A 23722-nucleotide genomic window follows, 5' to 3' on the forward strand; every position below is an offset into this window, starting at 1 on the left:
ACATTGTTATCCTTGTAAGTGAAAACACATTTAATTAGTTCACAGGAACGAAGAGGCAGTCTGGTTCTGCCACTCCAATATCTGCTTCGCAGGCCCTATGGACATGATATGAAAATGGATAGGACTATTTGCTTCTGGTATTTCATTTTTTTCTTTCTCTTCCCCTATCCCCGCAGCCCTACTTACTGAAATTTTACAGTACCTTGCTACCAAAGTGCTTGCAAGGAGAGGGGAGCTCTTCGGAAGTAAGGAAGATCAGTAAATTATTTTGTTACTACCGCATCCCTCATGACACACCTTCAGTAACAGGTTCAAAAAGGAGCCCTTCTGTAGTGAACCCTGAAAAGCCAGTCTGCTGCAGATCTGACCATGTATTTCTTTTGAAACACTAAATAAAAGATAACCGGGCCAACTATCTTTGTCCCTAGACAGTAGTAGGAATACGCATTGTAAATGTGATCTCAGGGTTGAACAGAAACAGAAAATGATTTCATGAACAGAAAGATGGACAGGAGAGCTGAAAGTCCTCGACTGGTTTTGATAAAGCAGATGTTTTAGTGTGACAGGTTACAAATAGTCGTTGTTACAAATAATCATTTTTACAATTAAATAGAAAACAGAAGGTACTGTGATATACAATTGTTAAAGCTGGGGAGTGCTAGAAACCAGGAAGATCAAAATCAGCTTATGGGAAGTCTCTTCCAGCAGATCTTTAACTCAACTCAGGTGTCTACATGAAACAATCTCTACTTGGTAGAGTCAACCCCTTGGCATTTGTGTCCTAATCTGATTTAGTATGATCTGGAAGGATAAACACAAAACGTTTCAATAAATTTGAATTATTTTTCCTGATTCTTCAAAGGTAAGGTATTTTTAATTTCATTCTGATTATAGGTTTTGCTGGAATTAAAAACAGGTGGCAGATGAATATTTGGTATTGCTGGCAGGGAGTCTGCATATCAATAGAAAACAGAAATTGTCTAATCACATAAATCATATATTGTAATCACATGAAAAATAGCTCTTTCAATTTGTCTTGGTGAGAAATGTTTTTTAAAAGCTCTAAGAATCAGAGACCCTCAAAGCCAACACCTTGATAACCTGCTATGTAGTGATGAGTCCACAGGATGGTTTGGGAAATACATAAATGTATATTTATTTTCCTAAAAGGCACATTAAATAGTCAACCGTGACCAATCAGGTTTTAAACGTCTGCTGTCAATTAAGAATAAATTCCTGAATTGATTAAATTTTTCCCATTTTGGAAAATGAAATTGGGTCTTTATTTCTGCCACATCTGCCATCAGCAAGGAGAAGGAAAGGGCATGAAATAAAATAAGCACTGGCGTCCAGAAAAGCTTACCTCCTCCTCATATTTTTTTATTGGAAAAATAAAATTTGTTTTCCAGTAAGATTTCATTTTTTTTTTTAAATCTGTTTCCACTCAAGGCTAGAGTTCTATTTATTTTTAAATGAGGCCCACGATACCTCCCAAGTGCGACTTAGATTTACATCTGGCTAATCCCCCGAATGTGAGGACCAAGTTCATGCTGTTTATTTCTAATGAGTTCTGTGATTTTTGGATACCACGTGTGAGAGATAGCAAATTAACTACTGCTAGTCAGCAGCAAGCAAGCAAAAGATGTCTTGGGAAGCCAGTGTGAGAAAATCCTGCGAGTCAATTTCTAATCACACTTGCCAGAAACATGGGGGGGGGGGGGGGGGCGTGATAAAACCTGCCAAGAAAAACAAGTGGTAGAACCTGTTTCCTTTTTCCATGGAATTTTTCAACACTCAACCAACAAATACAGCTCAATCTTTCCTTTCCATAACTTCAGGACTGCAAGGAAGGCTCTGGTCCCATTGATAGTCTTAGAAAAATTAAGATGCCTCTCACTGTAACATGTACCATCAGTCTGTGGAAGTTCCCTTCCTGGAGCGGTACCCACTTACATAAAGGGAGCTGCAGAGGTGAGGTAGGAGGTCACCTGCAAGCTATAGAAACAAGTATTCTCCCCCCAAGACACCTACAGGTGAGTAGACAAAAGGTAATCAAATCTCTTTACCTAGAACTGGCCAGAAATATTGTGCAACATGTGTGCGCCAGCTGAAAACAAAGCAGCAAACAGGTAGAGCTAGGAATAGCAGAAAAATACTCTCAGATCCAGTCACTAATAGCCTAGGAAGCACCGTGCAAAAGGTGCTTACTCATGTGCAGGGTAAGACCCCAGAGGGTACACGCTTGCAAGATATTTCCATCTTATTTCGCATCTGAATCCCAAACCAAACAAAAGTCTTCACTAGTGGTTCTGAACCATGGCTAAACCGAGAATCACCTGGAGCTCCTGTAAACCAGGCTGATGCTAGGAACCCCCCCTTTCACTTCCACCTCCCCACCCCCCACCCCGGACACACACACCCAACTCAATTGAAACTGGAATCTCTGCGAGTCAGACCAAGCGAGCAGTGTTCTGGAAAAAGCTACCCAGGTGATTCCACTGTGCAGCCAGTAGTTGAGAATTACACCTTTAGAAGCACAGGCACAGACCTCATTTTATTGAGTTTTGCTTTACTGCATTTCACAGATGTTTCTTTTTTTTTACAAACAGAAGGCAAGACCCTACCCAGCAAAAAGATTATGACTCGCTTCACTGCGATACTTGCTTTACTGCAGCAACCTGGAACCAAGCCCACAATATCCCCGAGGTATGTATGCCTGTTTGCTCTTTTAAATAAGAAGCTGATTTCTCTATCAAGTAAAGTAGATTTCTAATTTCACTCAATCTGTCCTGTCCCAGAAAGTCCTGGTCGTGACCTCTACCACCACCCCTCCCACACCTCCCACCCAGCTAGCACCCAGGCTTCCAAATTCGGCAGCAGGTGAGCAGGAGGCCCTCCCACAGTTAGACATGGAAGCACGCTTGGGACAGGCCCCAGAAAGCAAGAAAAGCTTGACTCCATCCTGGTCATTAAAAAGCAGAAGTTCCTGTTTACCTCTAACTCAACACTTCTGACACCAGATGTGTGGGGTGTTCCACACCAAGCAAGTCCAGGTTGTCGCCTGTATCTCTGACCAACCAACCAGCTGTAAGTCAGGGACCTCCACAACCCCTTTCTCCAGTTCCATAATTTACTAGAACAGCTCTCAAAAACTCAGGAAAGCAATTTACTTACCAGATTACTGGTTTATTACGAAGGACAGAGCTCAGTAACGGCCAAATGGAAGAGGCCCAGGGCGAGGTGCATGGGGCCCCCAAGCTCTCCTCTGCACACCAACCTCCCAGCTCAACCCGGAAGCTCTCCAAAGCCCTCCTCCTAGGCTTTTTATGGTGGCTTCATTAAGTAGGCATAATTGATTAAATCACTGGCCACAGATGATTAACTCAGTCTCCAGCTCCTCTACCCTCCCTGGAAGCCCAGGCTGAAAGTTGCAGTCCTCTAATCACCGGGTTGGTTCCCATGGCAACCAGACCTCCTATTTAGGGGCTTCCAAAAGTCAACTTATTAACATAAACTCCGGTGTGGTAGAGAGAGCCTTGTTTTGATTAACAAAAGATGGTCTTCTCACCTTGATCACTCCAGAGCTGTTTCAGGAACTAGAGACAATAACCAAATATTAAAACAAAAGATAGTCCTATTGCTCTTAAGAAATCACAAGGGTTTTAGGAATTCTAGCCAGGAGCCAGGGACAAAGACCAAAATGTATATTTCATAGTATATCACAGTGATCCAGGTGTAAGTGTTTTGAGTGTCTGGGGACATGTTGCTGTGTTTAACACAAAGGCAACCGTAAAATAGGGTGTGTAGTGAGCATAAAATTTTGGGTGTTTTTAGACCAGTGGTTCCCTAACCCTACTATGCATTAGAATCATCTGGAGGACTTGTTAAAACACCCCACCCTTGAGTCTCTGATTTAATCCACCTGGGGTAGGGTCCAACTATTGGCATTTCTAAGAAGTTTCCAGATTTTGCCGATGCTATTGATCTCAGGACCACACTTTGAGAGTCGGTGCTCTAGACTACACTTCTGGCACCTTCAAATACTAGAAATGCTGAACAGAGATTTGTTTTTATTCCCCCCCCCCAATTTTACTGAGATATAGTTAACATATAGCACTCTATAAGCTTGAAGTGTACCACATAATGATTTGACTTACATATATGGTAAAATAATTACCATCCTTCATCTCGTATAGGTACAAAAAGGAAGAAAAATAGGAAACCTATGTTTTTTCCTCCTTGTGATGAGAACCCTTAGAATCCACTCTCTTCACAACAATCAAGTATCATACATCTGTGTTAACTATAGTCATCACGTAGCACATTACATACCTAAGAGATTTATTTTTATAGTATCTTGTCTCTGCAAATGGGAGTATTGAACGTAGACTGGATATTTCATTTGAGGTCTATTATAGTTAACTATTGTTCTAGGTGTGGAAATAGCACTGTTTCAAAAAACAGAGTTCTTAACTTTAAGATATACACATTGAAAAATATTTTTAAACAAGACTGATAGAATTGGCATCTGTCATGCGCCCAAGCCTCCCTCTAAGGAGGCAAGGAAAGAAGAAACAGTGACCACTGGGATCTTTGGGGCAGCCCAGGAAAGAGTAACCACCAGGCTGTAATCACAAAGGGAATCAGTGCATTCCTTTACCTGAAATCTCCATCCAGAAAGTCTCTTACCTGAACGTACTGGGTGTGAAGGCTTCTGTAGTCTCCTGAGAGTCCTAGGAGAGAAAGGGAAACTGAGTCAAAAGTTCCAAGAGTGTAGAGGACCCAGTGGAGCAAGGTTTCAGCACACATCTCTGTCTACCTAGAGGAAGTTTGGGAAAACTGCTTGCTTATTAAGACTGGCCTTAGACCTGACTGCTCTGGAGCCATATCAGGGACTCACTACAGAACAGCAAGCCGTCCTGCTACCTGAGAAAACTGGAAGCATCTCGAGACGCCAGGCTTTAGCACCAGCTCTGCCTCTCCTAAGGCCCCGCAAGCTCGTCACTCTCCCCTTCTGGGCCTAGACTTCATTATCTGCAAAATGAAGTGTTTTAGATGTTCTTCATAGTGACTCCCAGAGCTAACAGGACATTGCTATAGTTGAAAAAATACTGGCCCTAGGACATAATCAGCAGAAAAAAAAGGTAGCTAACACAAATATATATGCTAGACCCCAGATAGTTATTTCTGTGGCTTATTTTATTTTACCTCTAAAATCTTTGTAAGGTTCGTCTCAATAGCGACAGAAGGCTAGGGACAAAGAGACTGTGGCTGACAGTGTGCAGTCACTTGCCCAAGGTCACAAAACTAGCGGCAGCAGAGCCACAGATCAAAGCCAGGAGCTGGCTGAGCCTAAGGGAGAAGTTCCTCCCACTCCACCAAGGTGATTTACTCAGTGCCACCCTGTTGCTGGTAGAACTGCACTAAAACCATGGTGAACTTTGACTCCAAGATCATATCAAGGGTTAAGTTTGTTTTCTGTGCCCAGACTTCTCTTTTTAAAAATTCTGATATTTTTGTGAGCATGTCTTTGATTATAAAGTAACTGCCTGATAGAATATCCAGCGAAGTTAGCTTATAACATTTCTAATTTTTTAATTCAAAAAATGTATATTTGCTTCTCTCTAGTATTTCTCATTTTGAAAAAAACAGTTGATAACAACTGGTTATGTCTGGACCCAAGGAAGAAGCTTGGAGGTTTTGCTCTCTCTTAAAATCTTTAGAGGCTAGACCCCAAATACTCATTTTTTTTTTAAAGCATCTGGTTCCAAGAGCAATGTTCTTGGCAAGTCAGGAAAGCTTCACCTGTTTCACATGGAGGCCATTTCTTTTCTAAGGAGAAATCGTTTTCTAGGGATCAGCACCAGACCACATTCCTGCTGGGCCAAGCCCGGTGACGCAGCCTCAGTGGGTGAGCACATTGCATCAGGCCCGTCTGGCTCGCAGGGCTCAAGGTCATCTTCCTCTCAGGGAGGAATTCACATAATTGGCTGCGCACACCCGTCCCGTGAATCGGGTGGCAGGACAGCCCATTCGATAGATCAGTGGTCTGAGCCAGGACACAGCTGCTAGGCTCCCTCCAGGCTTCAAGAAATTCAGCACGATCACCCTCCCCCATTAAGTACGATTAATTTTATGAAATGGGGAAAATAAGCGTGGTAAATAAAATGGCTGGCACACACTTCGCACAGCAGAAAACACCGACGGTGCATACAGCGCCAGCTGACTTCGAGGTGCTAATGAGGGCGCTCAGTAAAGACTGCATTGAAAAGGAGCCTCCATTTAGCCAGCCCTAACCCCCATGCAAACCTTTCTCCCACACCGCAGCAGGGGGGCCTTGCTAATTGGAATGTGCTCCACACCAGGCCTGGAGCATGCTTCTGAGCAGCACATACCTCAGAGCACCCTGGATCTCTCTCTCTCCCATTCACACACACACACTCCCCACTCAAATTTCTCACCTCTTAAAAAATCTAAACGTGCACAGTCATGAGTGTGGTTTTAGAAATTAAAGTGCATGTTCACGTGACGGTTAAAAAACAACAACACAGGTGGAGATCGTTTTTCTAGCACACGTTTCCCCCTAAGACCCAGGGTGATGACCACAGACAGAGACGACAGAGCTGCCTGGTGAAAGGGGCCCTCAATCCCATTAGCTCTCGGCTCTAAAGGAAGATGGTTGTTCTGAAGTCCCCTTTATACATAGCACGTTCAAAAAAATCCCTATTTTTTCAGTACATCTTTCTGTAGGGGAGCCTGTGTGCCTTTGAAGCCTCAGCACAAAACAAACAAGAGTCTTTACAAGTCCTGTCTGACCACCCAGGGAGAATCAAATAGTATTTTTTTTCTCCAGTAGGCCACCCCGGGGATACTGCGAGTGAAAATGAAAATGAGGAATTCATCATGGAACTGGGGTGAATTTTTCTAGTGTAGCTACTACACCGTTTTAATAAAATATTATGGAATATTATTCATTAGCAGAGCCAAAGGGAGCTAATTGTTTGTTTATTGAGCAGAAGTTTTGAAATAGCAGAAAACAGGTTAAAATCGAGGGAACAGTAGAGGGGGGCAAGAGTAAGGAATTTTCTTCTCAAAGTCTCAAGACTTGAGCAGGGATTTTTCAAGTGTTGATGCTGAGAACAGCAGGATGATGGAGCCAGAGCCAGGTGCTCTTTCGTACAAAAGCCTGGGTGAAACTCTCAAAGGCTCAGACCGCAGGAGACATTGGGGTGGTTTTCTCAGCACCACACTAAATTGCGGAGTTACATGAAAGTATTCTTATGGTTAGAAACATCCTGAAATGTACTCCTCTAATCATGTCCCGTCCCTGCACAAAATCTCCATTTGGGCCTAATCAAGACCAGATCCTGTAGAGCCAGACTCTGGGAGCCTCTCCTATCAAAGCCCAAGCTGCCTTCCGAGGCTCGGTTACTACCATAACCATTGGGCACACAGCGTCCCAGGCCCCCTGGTGCCCCTGCTGTTCCTCAGGGACGTGAGCACTTCCACCCGGCCAGGCCAGTGAGGAAGGACTTATCTTCACCTGAGATGTCCTGAGCCCTCATCGCTTTCTTGACTCGGCCTTTTAGACAAGGATATGAAATGGGGTTCACGGACCTCCTCCAGAATCACAGCTCTGCCGATAAACAGCTGGTGACTTTGGGCAAATTATTTAATCTCATTCCCTGCCTCCTCAGTTTCTTCACCTGCTAAATGGGAATAATAAAGCCTATCTCACTGTTGTGAGCTTTAAGACTAGGATGATCAGTTGATTCTCAACAACTTAATGTGTTACTTCACTCAAGCAAAATGCCACCTTCCCCCAACTCCCAAGCCTTCCTTAACACCACAGCTAAAAATAATCTCCCCTTCTCTAAATTCCCCTCCCAGGTTCACTGCAGCTGGTCTAGGTCCTGGTCACTCTCTAACTGCATTATTACTAGCCTTCCATATATCAGCACACCTACCAGACTGTGTGCTCTTTGAAAGTAGAACCCAGGTTTAATTCATGTCTCTATTCTTTCCAGTGTCCTGGCACATAATCAAAGTGTAGAATCTCAGGAATTAATAGGACTCTTTATACAATCTAGACAAAACCCATTATTTTGTAGATAAGAAAACTGAATCCATGTGAGAGGAATGACCACACTACTGGTAAGTAACACAACCTCTTCCTACGTGACAAACATGAATAGGTGGATGAATGGATGGTTGGACAAATGGACATAGGGACAGACCAAACCAGCAATGAGCTACAGCATCCAAGATACTGTCAGCAATTCAAACCCTGACCTACCATATAATGGCCACCTCAGCACTCATGCTTTCTTCACCTACTAAAAGTTTTTAAATGCCATTTCTTTATAATTCATGGTAAAATCCAGATCAAGAAAAGTCACCATGCAAAAGGGTCTGAAATAATATACCTCTTCAACAGCAGGATCTCTTAATTTAAAATATAATTTTAAGTAAAATCTTGTTATTTAAAAATCAAGTTATTTTAAATAAAATATTCAAGACTTTTCAGATAAACAGCAGCTCACCTTCACCGTGTATAGCTCATTCATGCCCCAACTTTTACTGAAAGCCAACACCCTGTGCCAGTCACATGCCTGTCCCCACAGGAAGCCCACAGACAGACCATCCCTGTGAAGAGCTCACAGCTCAATGCCATTCCTTGCTCTTCTCCTCCATTCTGTCCCTTCCATCTGTCCTGACATTTATTCAGTAAGGTGCTGTACCGGCGTGATAAACCCTATCGCAGACACAATGAGAGAATTATGGAAAGGCCGATTGCAAAGCACTTGGCAAACGCTGAAGTCTGGAGCTTTGGTCTCTAGGAGCCCATTTCCCTTCACGCTAAGGCTCAGGAAGTGTTGCAATCTTCTCAGATGGCAGGGAGCTCCAAAGGCTTGCACGGGAAGGCCTTCCCAGAGGGCCGCCCGACAGCCGCAGGGCCGGCAGGAAGCGGCCTCGGGAAACATTCTGCGGTGTTGCTGCGTGTTCAAAACTGCCCGCCTCTCTCCAGACCTTAGGACTTTGAAACTGCCTGGAAATGCGATGTGGGTAACACACCGCCCAGAAAATGACGGTGCGGGACTGCTGGGACTGGAGATAAGACGTGGAAAGCAAGGTCACAGCAGTTAAAGACGACACAAAACCAACTGCCACGGCGTTGTGCTGGCCATTGTCCTTGCCCTGGCACGCTTCCAGGGCACGCGGGAGCATTTGGGGTCATTCAGGGAGGGCTTCCCTGTGGGACAGGATCTGTCTGAGGTGGATCCGATGATGGTTCCAGTGTCACTTCCTCAGAAGCTGTCTCCGACATCCTGCCTAAAACAGTACTTCTGGCAGCATCTCTATCACCACACTCTGCTTTATTTCTTTACAGCAATTACTGTTACCAAACGTTAAATCGTACCATTATGTTTTCTCATTATTGCCAGTCTCCCCTGCCGAAACAAGCTTCCTGAGCACGGGGACTGTTTTCTTCACTTGTATGTTCCCAATACCTAGAACTGCATCCAACACCAAGTAGGTGATGAGTGAGTTTCGATCAACTGAGTAACTGAGATCCACGCCCAGGTAGAAACCCATTAATGGAGGCCCAGCGTTATTAACAACAGTTCCTCTTCCTCAGTACAACAGTATTGGGTATTAAGTAAGACCCAGTTTGAACATGGCCCCTCTCTACTAATACCTGGGGCAACTCAGGAATAAACCCAGAGAATGAAAGACGCCTCTAGTAATTATAGTGGGACAGCAGATGGGTAATGGGAACATCCTGGGCAAGCTGGAGTATAGAGTCACTTTCACCCTGAAGCAAAATCAGATTTGAGAAGGGATACCACTGACTAAAGTCACTGGACCCCACTGCAGACGCGAAGGGCACAGCCTGTTGCTGGAACAAATGGGCCCGAACTGAAGGATGCCGTCCCGTCCTGCAGTGAGGGAGCTGCAGGGGAGGACATTTTCTACCTGTGGCTACCAGGGCCCCACAGCCACCCACAGTGTAGGGCAAAGTCAAAATGGTCCAATGAAAGACCACGCTGGGGACAGAGACAAAAGTCAAGTTGGAGGCCTTCACCTGAGAAAAAAAGTGTGCTTGTTGCTCAACATACAAAGTAAAAAGTCCTCACTGAACAGAGCTCTATGCAGCAAATGGAAAAGAAGAAAAATTTTAAAATAAGGTCTAAAATTACAGTAATTTTTGCATACAAAATTTTTTTTAAATATAGCCAGGTGTGTGCTTTGTATATCTTTCCTTCCTTCTACTATAAATCCTCTTTTCAGCAAAAACTAGAACTAGCAATATACAGGTTTTTCTATTTTAAATCACTTTAACTTTTCACAAGCACATTTGGGCCAAGTAGAATTTCAGTTCAGTTGCAATACGCTATCTGAGAGAAGTTTTTCTTTCTTTTTTCTTGCTAATTCCAGAATAATTCGACAATATAACAATTGCACACTGGATTCTAGTCTCCATCCTATTCCAAATTGAAACATTTTCTCAACAAAAATGCTCTCAGTGAAGAGATTTTTAACAACAGCAGTAAACTGCCATAGTTCCAAGGTTTATGTTCGTCCCACAGGCAGGACAGTCTGTTTGCATGCTTCCCACGGGACGCGTAGGAAACCGCAATGTGCACCTTGGAAAAGCCGCACTCCCTACATAAGCCGGCCTCACCTTCCCCACGCCTGGGGAGGCTCATGTGAAGTACTCCCACCTCGCCTGACATGGTCTCCAGATTACGCGAGGGATCAGAGAGAGGAGGTCTTTGCAGCCTAGAAGAGAAACGGGCACTAAATAAGTCGCTGACTTAAAAAGAAAGGGAGAGAGGGAGAGAAGGAGGCGGGGAGGGGCTGAGATGGAAGAGAAGCAGGGTGGGCAGATAGCAAAGCCAAGACAGATTCAGCCACAGGGGACCTGGGGCCCTTCAATCCCAGTGAACATCTCAGACACCTTCAAACCAGGCCAGTTTCCTAGCAGACTCCTGGAAGATCACTTGAGCCATTTTTTCTTTTTCTTAAAGAACAGCAGTAGCATCTGCCAAAGTATGTCCTTGACCAGCCCATCTATCTTTTTCTTCCCCCGACAGGAGCCCTCCTTCTATCTATCATGGTAAACAAACCCCTCGGCTCCTCGGGCTACCCCCAGCTTCAACCATCAACATCAAAGGCTTTATGAGGGCCTGTCAACCGGTGGCCCCATGCTCGACATTACACAAACAGAAGTTAACTGACTCAGTCTCATCTTTGAGGGACTTCCCAAAGAGATTACTGTTTGGTTTTTATAAATTCTGGGTCCATGTCCTATTAACAGCAGGTCTGTGGCTTTGGGTACACAGGGCAGGACATTTATAAGCCCCTGTAAATCGAAGTGAGTCCTCTCTCCCTCGCACACTGTCTGTGATGCAAGCACGAAATAGATTTCTAAACACCACGAAACCAAGTCTTCTTGAGGAATGTCCCCCTTTCTTCTTTGCATCGGAGTTGTTTCTGCAGTCCTGAAAAAGCACGGTCCCGCTCAGGACACAGCCAACCAGAGCTCAATAAATATCCGAACCATGTCTTACTGATACACATTAAGTAATTACATCCCAGGGTAATTATGCCAGACACATCACTTCACACAGGGAGATGTTCAGGTGCAAAAAATACTAAGGGGAAAACAGAAAGGGGCCCTGCGATTTCTATTTTCAAGGGCAGAGGGAGCCTTCCTTTCAGTACATGCTTAAGTTAAAAGTTCATTTTTCTTCAACATATTTCTCTTCTCGTGTTTTAAAATGCCGTGAGCTCAGAATTATCTTCGTCTAGAAAATAAAATTTTCTGGGATTTTCTTGTAGGGAAGTTCAAATGCTAGAAGCACATTTGATATGTTTGGTTTTCCTGAAGATCAGAAGGGCTTGTAGAATAATGCATTTTTTTTCCTCAACAAAGGCCATCTGCACAGCTTAGTGTGCTGAAAAGAATCATTCTGACAGTCTTAATGCATTCTTTTCAGGGAAGCCCTGTTTAGAGAATTCCATAGAAAAAAAACACATCAGTACCCCAGGACAGCACCAATCTGGGTCATTATGGCTTCTTGTAAATAAATGAGGACAATGTATTTTCAGTATAGTCTAGATAGACTGAGGGAGGATGGGAGTGATAATCTTGAATATGATATACTTTTCACTTTCCCTTGCTGGACCAATATTAAAACAAATATATGAAAGATCTGCCAGTGTTTCAAAGAACATCTCACAGGCGAGGCACTTTCCTAATCCTGCTGGAAGACAAAATACCCCTAGAGTAGGAAATATGGCATTAGGTCATCATTGTTAACTGAGCATAACCACAATAACAAAATAATTATAGTATGATACCAATGCACCAAGGCACCTTTCATCCAGGACTCAGAACGCTTTAGCAACATTCTCTCTTGCCGAGATGACACAGTTAGGAAATCAGAATATGAGGAATGTTAATGGCTTGTCTCAGGACACTGGTCGGCTGGAGAGGTAGACCAAAATGCAAATACTTTATTGTGGTCTACTGATCCAAAAAAGTAATCACAAAAGTTTAAATTCAGAATTTGGAGAATCTTATTTCAAAGCTATTTTCATATTAGTCCTTCCGTTAAATTCTGATTTTGCCCCTTTTTCTATTTCCACTACCCCGACCATAACGCATGTAATATGTAGGGACACCAGGCAAAGTTTCTACATGGTCTCCCTGCCTGGAACCCACCTCCCCCCGCCCCCCATTTGTCTAGCACAGGAGATAAAGCAAACTTCCTCTGACACTGATTTTATCGTATTCTTCCCAGGACAGGAAGCAAGACGGTTCCCCACTGCCTAGCAGAATATGGAAAGGTTTCACCAGCAAACCATGCTTTTGTCATCCCTCAGCACACACCTGACACAAAGACACCTCCGGTTCTCTTCATCGGTCCCCTCACGTGCTGTCCAAGCTACTGCAGTTAATCTGCCTAGACGGCCGCCTGGGCTCCTGCACATACACCCGCTGATGGGGATCCTGGAGTTGAGGAGGGCATTCGAGCCCACGTAGTCCGACCCTGCCACTCTCTCCCCACCACCGGCAGCATAAGACACCCAACTTCTCCGTCACACTTTCAGGGACGGAGGAATTCACTGCTCCGAAAAATAGTGCTGTGAGGCATTTTAATTATGAGAAAATTCTTACTTGAATTCTGAATTCTTAGTCTTGTGTGCTCACTGGTCCATCCACCCAACAGCCCCAGGACTGCACCCTAGATTGATATATAACAAATAAACTTCTTCTGTAAAGAATCAACCTCTTCTGTAACAAAATGGTCTTTAATCTTCTCAGCCCCAAGCATGTTTGCTGCCACCCTTCAACTACTCCTCATGGGACCTGGTTTTGAGACCCTTTACCAACCAAAAACCCTCTGATCTGGTGCCACCTAACTACTGTTCATGTCATGTGCAAAGAGAAAATGATCGTATCTACACAGCATATTGGGAAAATAAGGCCAGGGTTTAGACAGTGCTGATGAGTTGGGGACTCTCGGCTCAGGCACCTGCCCAACGTTGTGGGGACGGATGGGAAGCACTATGCTAGCTTTTTTAATTACTCTTAAAATCTGGCACCTAAAATTGAACATATTCTGCACAGACCACCTCACATCCCCAATAACTAAAGCCAACACTCACGTTTCCTCTTCCTGATTACTGTGTAATTATCTGCTTGAGCTGAATTTAAGATTTGACATCATGACATTTGACTATATTTACTTTAGGATTTTCTTAAATGAACATCTTATTTCATGTCTGTCAGATTCACTTTCCCAAAAAGACCACAACTTCCTAAGGGGCTGCGTATCATCATCATTACCATTATGCCTGCAAGTACAAGTACACAGGACTGGTCTGGGCACATAGTAGGGCCTCCTATAAATATTTGCAAAACTGATTATGCAGCCTCTGGACCGGAAAGCCATTGCTTAGAGGCTACGGTCTGGTTCAAAAGACATAAACCTCACCTGAAGAGGAAGTTTATCGTTCTGCCTGTTTATTTAGGCAGAATCTAAACAATGACACAGACTTTCAGACTGGAAAACTTAGTACAAATAAACGCTTCCAGACGGGTCCAGATTGGGAAGGAGGACCACAGATTCCTTATCCTATCTGGGTTATTAGGCCCAGACACTCGTCATCAAGTTATAAACACTGCTAAATGACACGGCACAGTCTTATTTAAGGCTATGTTTGCTTTCAGATTAGACTTTAACATTTAATAAATTTACCAGCAGAATAGGGTAAGAGTGGAGAGCATTTTGATTTAAGCTTTTCTTCAAGTATGAAACTCAAGCTGTGCTGGTTAAAATAGGCTCTCGTTATAATTCAGCCACACAGTAAGGTCAAGACTCTTGGATCCCCTCAACCCTCTTCCACTAGGACTAAAATGCCTGGGAACTCAGTTAATTCACATATTCTTCCTCAACCACAGAGCTGAGTCACAGGGTCCTAGCCAACTCTCGTCTCACTCCTCTGGACTCAAGCTGAGTCATCCCTGTACCACTCTGCCCAGAATTCAACTTGGAGAGAGGGAACCTTAAGGTAACAACCCCGCCACAGAAACTGAGGCAGGGCCTTCCCTTCCTGGAGATGAGACCTCGCTCTTTTTCCCCTCCTCTCCCATCTCTCTCCGTGCGAGCCTGTGAATTTGAAACTCCGATAGATTAATGAGAAGTCGGCACTGGTCCCTCTGGACCCGATCCATTTTTAAGTGAGCTATGAGAACTTGGACAGCTTACAGATTCTGGAAGAGTGAAATATGAGGAGAGAAGGGGAAGTTTGACACATGCAGAGAGACTGATCTCTGGGGCTGGGGAGAAGCTAAGAGAAGAGAAATATTGAGACAGGATGCATAATACAAACCGATTTGACTGATCGTACCTCTGAAGAATAAAGACTGGCTTCACCATTATCATTTGAAAGTTGAGTAGTTAATATAAACTTGTAATTTCATGCAGCAAAAAAAAAAATTCTTGTGGCTAAGGGCAGATGAAGGACTTAGTGCTGCCCATGAATTCATCTTCACATCCACTCTGCTTGTCCTGTCTGTGCAAGGGTGTTAAAATAAGAGGAAAAAGGAATTTTACATGGAAGGTAAAAGCTAAGGTAAAAATAGTTATACTGAGAAACAGACCAAGTCTGCACTTCTTGCCTTTATGAGTCCCAAGCAGGAAAAAAGTGATAATTCTGGGATGACCTGGATATAAGGGCAGAGCAGGCCTCAGGCAAATTTTTAAAGCAGATCTTCAGGGGGAAATTAAATCCCAACTCTGGTTCTATCTCTAAAAACAGAATTTCTATACAAATCTATGCTGTTCGCTAGAAGCCAACATTATTCTGAAGTGCCACCAATCCATGAGCTTGGCCTGTACTGAGGGGTCTACCGATTTTAATTCTATAGTGGTGCCTTTAAAAGCCAGAAGGGTAGAGGGTTGGGGACAACGAAAATTGTTTAGTCCACATGAAGATAAGCAGCGAGCAACTGGTAAAGAAAATAAAATAAATAAAAATAAAAATCTCCATTCTAGTCTACATTAATATCTGTTTGTTTGTTTTTAAATCAGTAAATAACGTAATTTGAAAGAAATTAAAATAATGTCAGATTAACACCTAACTCAGCGCTGGACACTTAGGAGGTGCTCAATAAATTATCACTGAGTAAACTACTGATTTCTTAAAAACATCAGAATTTACTAAATGAAGATAATAAGCTCCTTCTCATGGGCAAGGAATATGGAAAAAAGAAATCAAACTTATATTACTGCTTAAATCTCTCACAGGACCATGACCAAGGGAAATGAGAATCTAAAAAAGTAATAAAAACATTTCATGATTCACAGTACTTATGCTGCAGCTCTTTCAAATTAACTGATTCTGTAATCGGTTGTATCACCACTGTGACATGAACATGACTCAGGAAGATAAATGGACACTGTGAGCTGAACCAAAATTGTGAGACGAAAGTTCTTTTGAGATAGTGGGCAGGTAGAATAAGTGCTATAAGATAATAGGAGAAATGTTTTCAATCAGGCTACCTTAGTATGAACTGCTGGTCATACAGTGTTTTTCTGAGTGTGCATAATTCTCAAATTTTCTCCACTCTCTACCACGACTATGATTAGCTCCATCTTCTTGTCTTTCCACAACCTGTTTTTGCTGACTACTATCGATGGGCCTGGTTTATAATTTTTCATTATTTTCTACAGACTTCCTACTTCATGAGTATATCTTGGTGGGGATATCATTTTACATTTAGAAATAAACCAATCTTTTCTAAATTACTTAGCCACAAATCCATGGAAATATCTCATTTGGGGTAAGCACTTTATAGTTTTCTCAAGTTCCACTATTTAAAAGAAATTAAATTTTTATCTCCTCCCTGACCCATTTTAATTTTTTTAAGGCACGGGAGTCATGCTGTATAAGGTTGCATTGTGCTGTCTAATGATGTCAAACAAAATAAGGCCAAGTAGACTTCAGACAAAAGTATCAGACTTCACCTGAGTTTTAAACAAAAAAACAAAAACCCTCTCCCACTAAAATAATTCCAAAGGTAAGATTAATTCTGTATATCTCTGGAAGGCTTTATTTCTCAAATTACAAAAGTGACTGTCTTTATAAATTCCTAAATAGATAACATACACCGCATTTCCTTCTCAGCAATGCTTGCATTGCATCTCCCAATAAATCCATTTTGTTAAAACACTTCTCGTTCATTTCAACTTTGGGGCCAAAAATAAAGATATGATATACTGCTCTTTATTACATGAAAAACAATCTTCAAATTACTTTTACATAAGTATGTTTACATAGAATCAAATGAATGAATTTGAAATTTCTGATTCACATAGATAAAATAAAATAAATCAGTATCATTAGACTCAGGCAGACGAAATCATCAAGGTGTTCAGAGTGGTCAAGAAAGCAAGGATCGAATATTCTCTGAAAAGAGGACCATGTCTTGTAGCAAACCTTCTAGAAGAATGGCTCCAGTTCTACTCATAATAAAACAGCAAAATATGCCCTGAATGGAAGACGCCCTGGTGGGCAGGCTTCCTCAGATCCTCAGGACACCCAGACATTCGCAGGGAGCTTGCTGGCTCTGAGGGGCCAGGGAGGGATGTGTTCCCTCTGAGTATAAAGAGAGCGGTTGGGGAGCAAAAGCCCCCTGTGGCTGACGATGCACGGAGATGAAGGGCAATGGGACTGTCTAAAGCAGACTCCTCCTTACAGAGAAGGGGCTCACAGGCCTGCCCAAGCTGCAGAAGACTTTCGGGCAGCCCAGAGAATGCTTTGTCTTGTCACTGTTTGTGGACCTGTAAAGGCAGAATGCATTTTGTCCTTTTGGGGTGCTGTTTGCTTCAGATTGTCTATTTGAAAAATGTTACCTGCCATATCGAATTTGCACACACAAGACCCCCTAGGGCTTGTGGAATTCTTTAACTAAATCAAATAAATCAAATAGTAAACGCCTTCTCTAACTCTAATTTAATTAGGAGAACTGATAAGTTTTGCTGCAGTTTTTTAAAAGAAACTCCTTGAATAAATTATGATACATCCATTCTGTTCCACCAAATACCACACTGCCATTTGGAAGGATGAGGAAGATCTAGGTGTTTTGGCTCAGAAAGATGATCAGAGTATAATATATAGATGTGTGGGGGAATGGCAAGTGTCACAAGAAGAGGCCTGGCCACCCACATACACCCAGGGTGCCTTACATGGCAAGTAGGTGTAAACATGTAAAGGAGGGAAGGATGGGAGGGAAGCAGGGAGGGAGGGAGGGTGTTTTAAACGACTGCTTTATAAATTGAATAACTGGTTCTTCTGAAAGCAATTTAAAGTATTGGATTTGATCTGTAGTGGAAGAAAAATAGTATTACTGAAAACTGCATTGCAAGCCTTCACAAACAAGTTTAACCTACTTAGCATACCATTTCTCTACAATTGACAAAAAGATTCTTCTCTACTTTTAATTTATTCTACTGTTTAAAATGACATACGTAGAAGAGCTAGGAGTTTCTCTCCCCTTTCTGGCTCCTCTACACTATAATTCTTAGGCAACTTTCCCATACAAACTAATTTTCAAAACTCATCAGAAGAATGTATTCAGACCAGCACATTCCAGAAAAAAACAACAAGAATTTAGTCATGCTTCTTTCTAAGGATTTAAAACAGTCCTGGCCTCCTGGCCCCCAGGAACTCAAAGATCACAGTTTTATGTCATTTCTATTGTAGGCCCTAAAGCAATACTGAGGAGAAAAAAGAAAATAAATAACCTCTAAGCGGGGTGCTCCAAGTTGGGGTGGGAAGGGAAGCGGACAAACCTTATTTCTCTTATCATCAATCAGAACTTGCAGTGTGTCTAACAAGATAAACAGTCATAAAAGTAGCAAAAGTGTTTCCCTTCCATAAAGGTGTTGGCTATAAACAAATAAAATATTTATAGGGTCTTAAAATGCATATTATTCCCATTTTGCTCTCTTGGTAGGCCACAATTTTGAGATACTTACTCTTCATTATCGGAACAATAACCACCCCTCTGAACAGCTAACACAAAATCCTTTGCCAATATTTAGTGAATAAATTATACTGGATCATTTTACACCAGAGTTATGCCAACATCATTGATCATTTCTTTTTTATCTGGTCCTCTCTTTCATTAAAATAAAAAAATTTCACTTAGAAAAACTCTTAGTTCTAATGTTTACTTATCTTCTGGAAGGTAAGTGTTTTCTTTTAAAACAAGCCTTTTCTTATGCTAAACTGCACCCTGCCAGAATCCCCAGTTTTAGTGCTATCTCACTTTTAACTATTCTGAATCCGACCATCTTTCAGGGACCGGCTTAAATTACACCTTACTCCCTAACAAGGCTCCCTGACCCTGAGCACCCTTTTAGAGGGATTCCTGTTTTATTGGTGTTATCTGTTATTTTGGCACTTAACTATAAACTCTTTTATCCATAACTTTAACCCTTTAAGTATCCAAGGATTGTCTTTCCATTTGACTCTAGGTTCCACAGTTTCTGGAAGGAGCAACCAGACTTTTTTTCCTTTCTTTTCTTACCACATACCAGGCATTAAGCCAACACTTCTTCAATGAGTGAGTGAATGAAAAAAATAAATGATCACACACCATGCCTTTTGAAAATGAGCTTTGGAATTAACCATCCATGTGTTAAGGTGATTTTCCCACAGATGTTCCAAAGCCCCCTTAAATTAACCAGCTAATTAAAGGGAGCAGTGACGGACAGATTTTTTTAAAAATAATAAATGCAAAAGATTGTTATATGTTACAGCTTAATATAGTACATTTAGAAATAGGACTTAATCAAATATAATGCAGTAATACCAATGTAGGGCAGGCTTTCGGTTTTGTATTTTTAGAATTTGATAGTTGGAGGTAATACAACTTAATGCAATATATATTTAACCATGTATACAAAAAAAAAAAAACCCCACTACACATCTCCTTAAAGTATCACATGTCCCAAACAGGAACTTTTGGCCCAAACAGATGAGTTGCTGCTTTGATTTTCCTTGGCTTGAGCGAAGCCACAGTCTTCTAGAGCTTCCCAACAGGTAGCCATGTGATGTCTACAGGTGCTTCGATGTTGCTGGGTGCCCTGCAGTGTCGGCAGGTGTGCTTCCACACCGATCTCCCCGGTCCTGGGTTGGCTTCAAGAGGCCTGAGTGGCCAAAGCCCTGGGAACAGCTGAAGCCACTGGGTCAGTCATCTTTGGCCACACGCAACCTTACCCATTTGCTCCTGCACGTGTGCCTTACAAGTATTTTATGTGTTGTGTCCACGGTGTGGGAAAGCACGAGAAGCAGCCGGGGGCACTCTCCCACTTTGCCACTGGGTTAGTGGGTGCCTGTGCCTTTCCTCTTGGCACAGACGGTCAAAGCCTGCTGTAACATGAAACAAGAAAATCCACAGATTGCTGCAAGACGGAGACAGAAAGACAGAAAGCTAGCTAAAGGGCTTAGAACGTGAGGATATCCTGCACAAGTGTATTTGTTGTTGGAAAAATATTATTATAACGGCTGATCCCACATCTCTCCTGGGGAGGGAACTGCCTTTATTTAGGAAAATATCTTTATGAGCCACTTAGGGAAAGGGGAGACAAGAGAAAGGTTGGCAACTTGCAAAATCCTGGAGTCTGTGGATAAAGGACAGCCAGTAAGATGTTAAAGAAAAGGGATGTTTACTATAAATTTTAGGTTATTGGTAGTACTGTGATTCTAAACTCCCTCAGTATTACCAAATTTTCACCGAAATGGCTCTACTCGTGCATGGGGTGTTTTCTTTTTCTGTGAAAATTGTGGAAAGGAGCCTGAAGCCCGCGTTTGAGTTTGTGCCGAGTGAAAGGGAAGGCTCTGTAGGGGTCAGATGAATGAGCCTGAGAGCTTAGCAGGGCAAGGAGCTCGGAACAAGGAAAGGCCAGAAGGTCCCTGAAATTCAAAGACGTCTTGACAGGGGGTGGGAAGTGGCTTCAGACTTTCAAAAATCAATGGAATGAGGATATGAGGAAATCTTAACCAACTCTTAAGAAGCAAGTCAACAGCTATTCTGGGAGAGACAAAGGAAGATACGATGTAAACGAACGTGCAGGAGGAGATGTGGCTGGTGATGGATGATGTTCCTATCGTGCATATGAGTGTGCATATTATAAAAATGAGGCTTAATTTAGATCCAGGCAAGCTCTTTTTAAATAGGCTCCCTTGGATCCTCAAATTTAAAATTTTCTAAAGTCCAGATGTGATTTTTTTTGTATGTGTTTGCTGTTAGGTCACCAATCATCCAGATACTGACCCTCAGAGTGCTATGAAAAACCCATACTACTGAGTTTGCATGTCTACCAATATAGTGACAAATGAATATACACTTCTGTGTGTCAAAGGCGCAGTATTTCCATAAAATTATCCTATTATAAATAACAAAAACTTCCTCTACCTTCATGCACATGGGGTTAACATATCGATTTGATCTTCTCATGTAACTATGAAATTATTATCAGTGACCTGTATATTCTGAGTTGTATTTCCAATCATTAGAGCTGTACCTGGCACTAAATTATTCACATTTTCTCAACATAAATCATGTGCTCAATGATTGGCATGTGGCAGGCAGCTGGGCACGGATAGAGCACAGTTTCCTGTCTAGTCCATGATGCCAGGCTTTGCCCATCACACAACTGAGAAGGCTGTATTCTTAATTCTCTTTTATTTTTAATCTTCACCTGAGGATATTGTCTCCATGGCTTTTTCAGGAGTGGAAAGGGGGGGGGGGGGGGCGGAGGGATGGGGGGAGGGAGAGAGAGAGAGAGAGAGAGAAACATCGATGTGAGGAGACACATCAAGTGGTTGCCTCCCACTCACGCCCCGACCAGGACCAAGCCTGCAACCGACGTACGTGCCCTTGGCTGGACTTGAACCCGGGACCCTTCAGTCAGCCTGCCGACTCTCTAACCGCTGAGCCAAACTGGCCAGGGCAAGGCTGTGTTCTTAATCTTCTTGAAAGTGTGGGGCTGTTTACAAAGACACTCAACTCATTAACTTGTGCATTCTGACTTGAGGAGAGGCTGGGCTTTTTCTTCTGGGGTTTAAAACCAAGGTTAAAAAAAAAAGCAATCAATATGTTTTCCAGAAACAAATTACAGTGTTACTATAAATGGAGAAAATTTTGACTAGAGTAAAATATTTTTTAGTACCTGTATTTTCAGAGTTCTCCAAGAAAAAGATCTTTTGCTAAATTAGTCTATTGTCTGATCCTGCTAAACTCAATCATAGCTGCTGGTGTCAAAAGCTAGCAGTGAAGCGGTTAAAAGCTCTACCTCTGTCTTTAATTATGTATAAAACGAATTTTAGCATGCAGACTCAGTGTGTTCACAGAGCTACGGAATGACCCACGGGTCTAAGAACCCCTACTTCCTAATTGACACAGTGGTTTTTAATTGTACTTTCATACTGTTTAGCAAAAACATTCAGATTGTTGTTTGTTTTTTTTAAAGGCCCATCCTATGAAGTTATAATTAAAGAAATCAACTGACATCTATTCGGTACACATTTTTTCTTTCCGAAAAGCCACTCATCCTCACATTTGGAAAACACAATGAGGATTTTCATAGCATGGGCACATTTGAAAACTTTTCTAAAGGAAAAAATCCTGTGTATTTGTGTAACATGTTCCTTCTTAAATAAATATGTCACAGTATATCACTGGATACAATAGATTCCATAGCTTTTCAGTTTAAAAAAAAAAGTCTCATACACCTTATATTGTACTAAATCGGGAACGTGCACGCAGGCGAATGGAAGCCATCTTGAAAAGTAAAAGAAATAAATTACTTTTGCAGAAAAAGAATTATAGGACACAGCTACGCGGAAAACAATAGCTATAGGCAGAAGAAAATGACAAGACATATAGCAGCTCATTAAAAATTCAGAGGATATTGGAAAAGGCGGATTTAATTTACCCACCTTCACTAAATATGCTGAAGGACGTTTGACGACTACAACATACCAACTGTGCTCTATGAAATTTAAAAACTCACAAATTCTATCATCCCCAGTCTCTGCGTCGTAACAGGATGGAAGAGCTGAATGCAATCCATTTACGAAAAGCTTATGCAGATAGGAATTTAAAGGAAGCACAGATAACTGGGGGAAATACCGGTTAATGTGGCACCAAAGGCTCAAAGCAGATGCCCTGAGTGACAGACATGCCTACAGGTGGCGAAGAACATACATCTTTATGTTTCCCTTCCCACATTCCCGAAGGGCTGGAGCTAGCCAAACTGCTCTGTGACCACCATAAAGCCAGGGGTATTTAAGAAATATCAAAGACCTTCAACATCCTTCTGGTCCAGCCCTTTGTTTCCTGGCAAATAACTGCTGATCCTGGTTAAGAGAAAACTCAGACCCTGAGCATTTAGGTCACGTCTGCTCCTGAGAGCACTGCCCCCTTCCTCCTGCCCACCCCTCAGCCCCCACCACCCAGTCACCTCTTAGGCCATCACCCATTCATTCATCGTTCACTCTCCTTCAGAAGGGTCACAGGATGAAGGAAAGCTTACAGCCCCAGAACACAAAGGCTCAGCGTCACTCGGCACATATAGGGGCTCCAGTGTCTAGGGCACCGAGACAGGATAAAGCAGCAATAAAGGACCCCTACCCTTAGGAAGCATGTTTGTAAAAATTTTTTAAATGGTTTAACAATGACGGGAGGGAAAACACCAAGAATCACTGGTGGAGAGCAGGTGGAGAAAGTAAGAGTGCTCAGGAAACGCAGAGCAAAGCAGTGGCCAGGACCAAGTGCTTCTGATAAGGGAAGGACTCCCTGGCCTGGGATTTGTTGGAAAAGCAAGGGAAGTCACTCCCAGCATGAGGAAAGACTTGTGCAAGGGCAGAACTGGGGAAAAGGGAATTTTCTGGGCTGTGACCAGGACACTGCTGCAGTTCCTCGAAGCTTCACAGGCAGCTCCCAAACTGACCTTTAGTAGCACAAACATTTTAATCATCCCCGTGGGTCCCAGTGCACTTAGAATCAAGTCCTCACCCCTCACCCTTTACCCCTCAGCCCAGCCTTCAGGCCCTAGAGACCTCCCCAACCCTTCCCTCTCCCATTCCTGGGCAGTAACACTGGCCTTCGTGGGATCCCTCACACCAAACTCTT

The 23722-nt window shown here is 42.6% G+C and overlaps 1 protein-coding gene and 1 long non-coding RNA gene across 18 annotated transcripts in view; one reads left to right on the forward strand and one right to left on the reverse strand.

Annotated features, from left to right (window-relative positions):
- LOC107533702 (uncharacterized) overlaps positions 1-23722 on the reverse strand; it is a 351294-nt gene that overhangs the window by 258683 nt on the left and 68889 nt on the right. For all 17 annotated transcript variants that reach the window (XR_015715046.1, XR_015715057.1, XR_015715050.1 and 14 more), the window contains exon 2: positions 4690-4733. This is a non-coding gene — a long non-coding RNA (uncharacterized LOC107533702). The remainder of the gene's footprint in view (positions 1-4689; positions 4734-23722) is intronic.
- LOC148092488 (small ribosomal subunit protein eS24-like) overlaps positions 1-23722 on the forward strand; it is a 117159-nt gene that overhangs the window by 46013 nt on the left and 47424 nt on the right. The window lies entirely within an intron of this gene.

The sequence above is a fragment of the Miniopterus natalensis genome, chromosome 9 (assembly GCF_054644295.1).
Source record: "Miniopterus natalensis isolate mMinNat1 chromosome 9, mMinNat1.hap1, whole genome shotgun sequence".
Lineage (NCBI taxonomy): Eukaryota > Metazoa > Chordata > Mammalia > Chiroptera > Miniopteridae > Miniopterus > Miniopterus natalensis.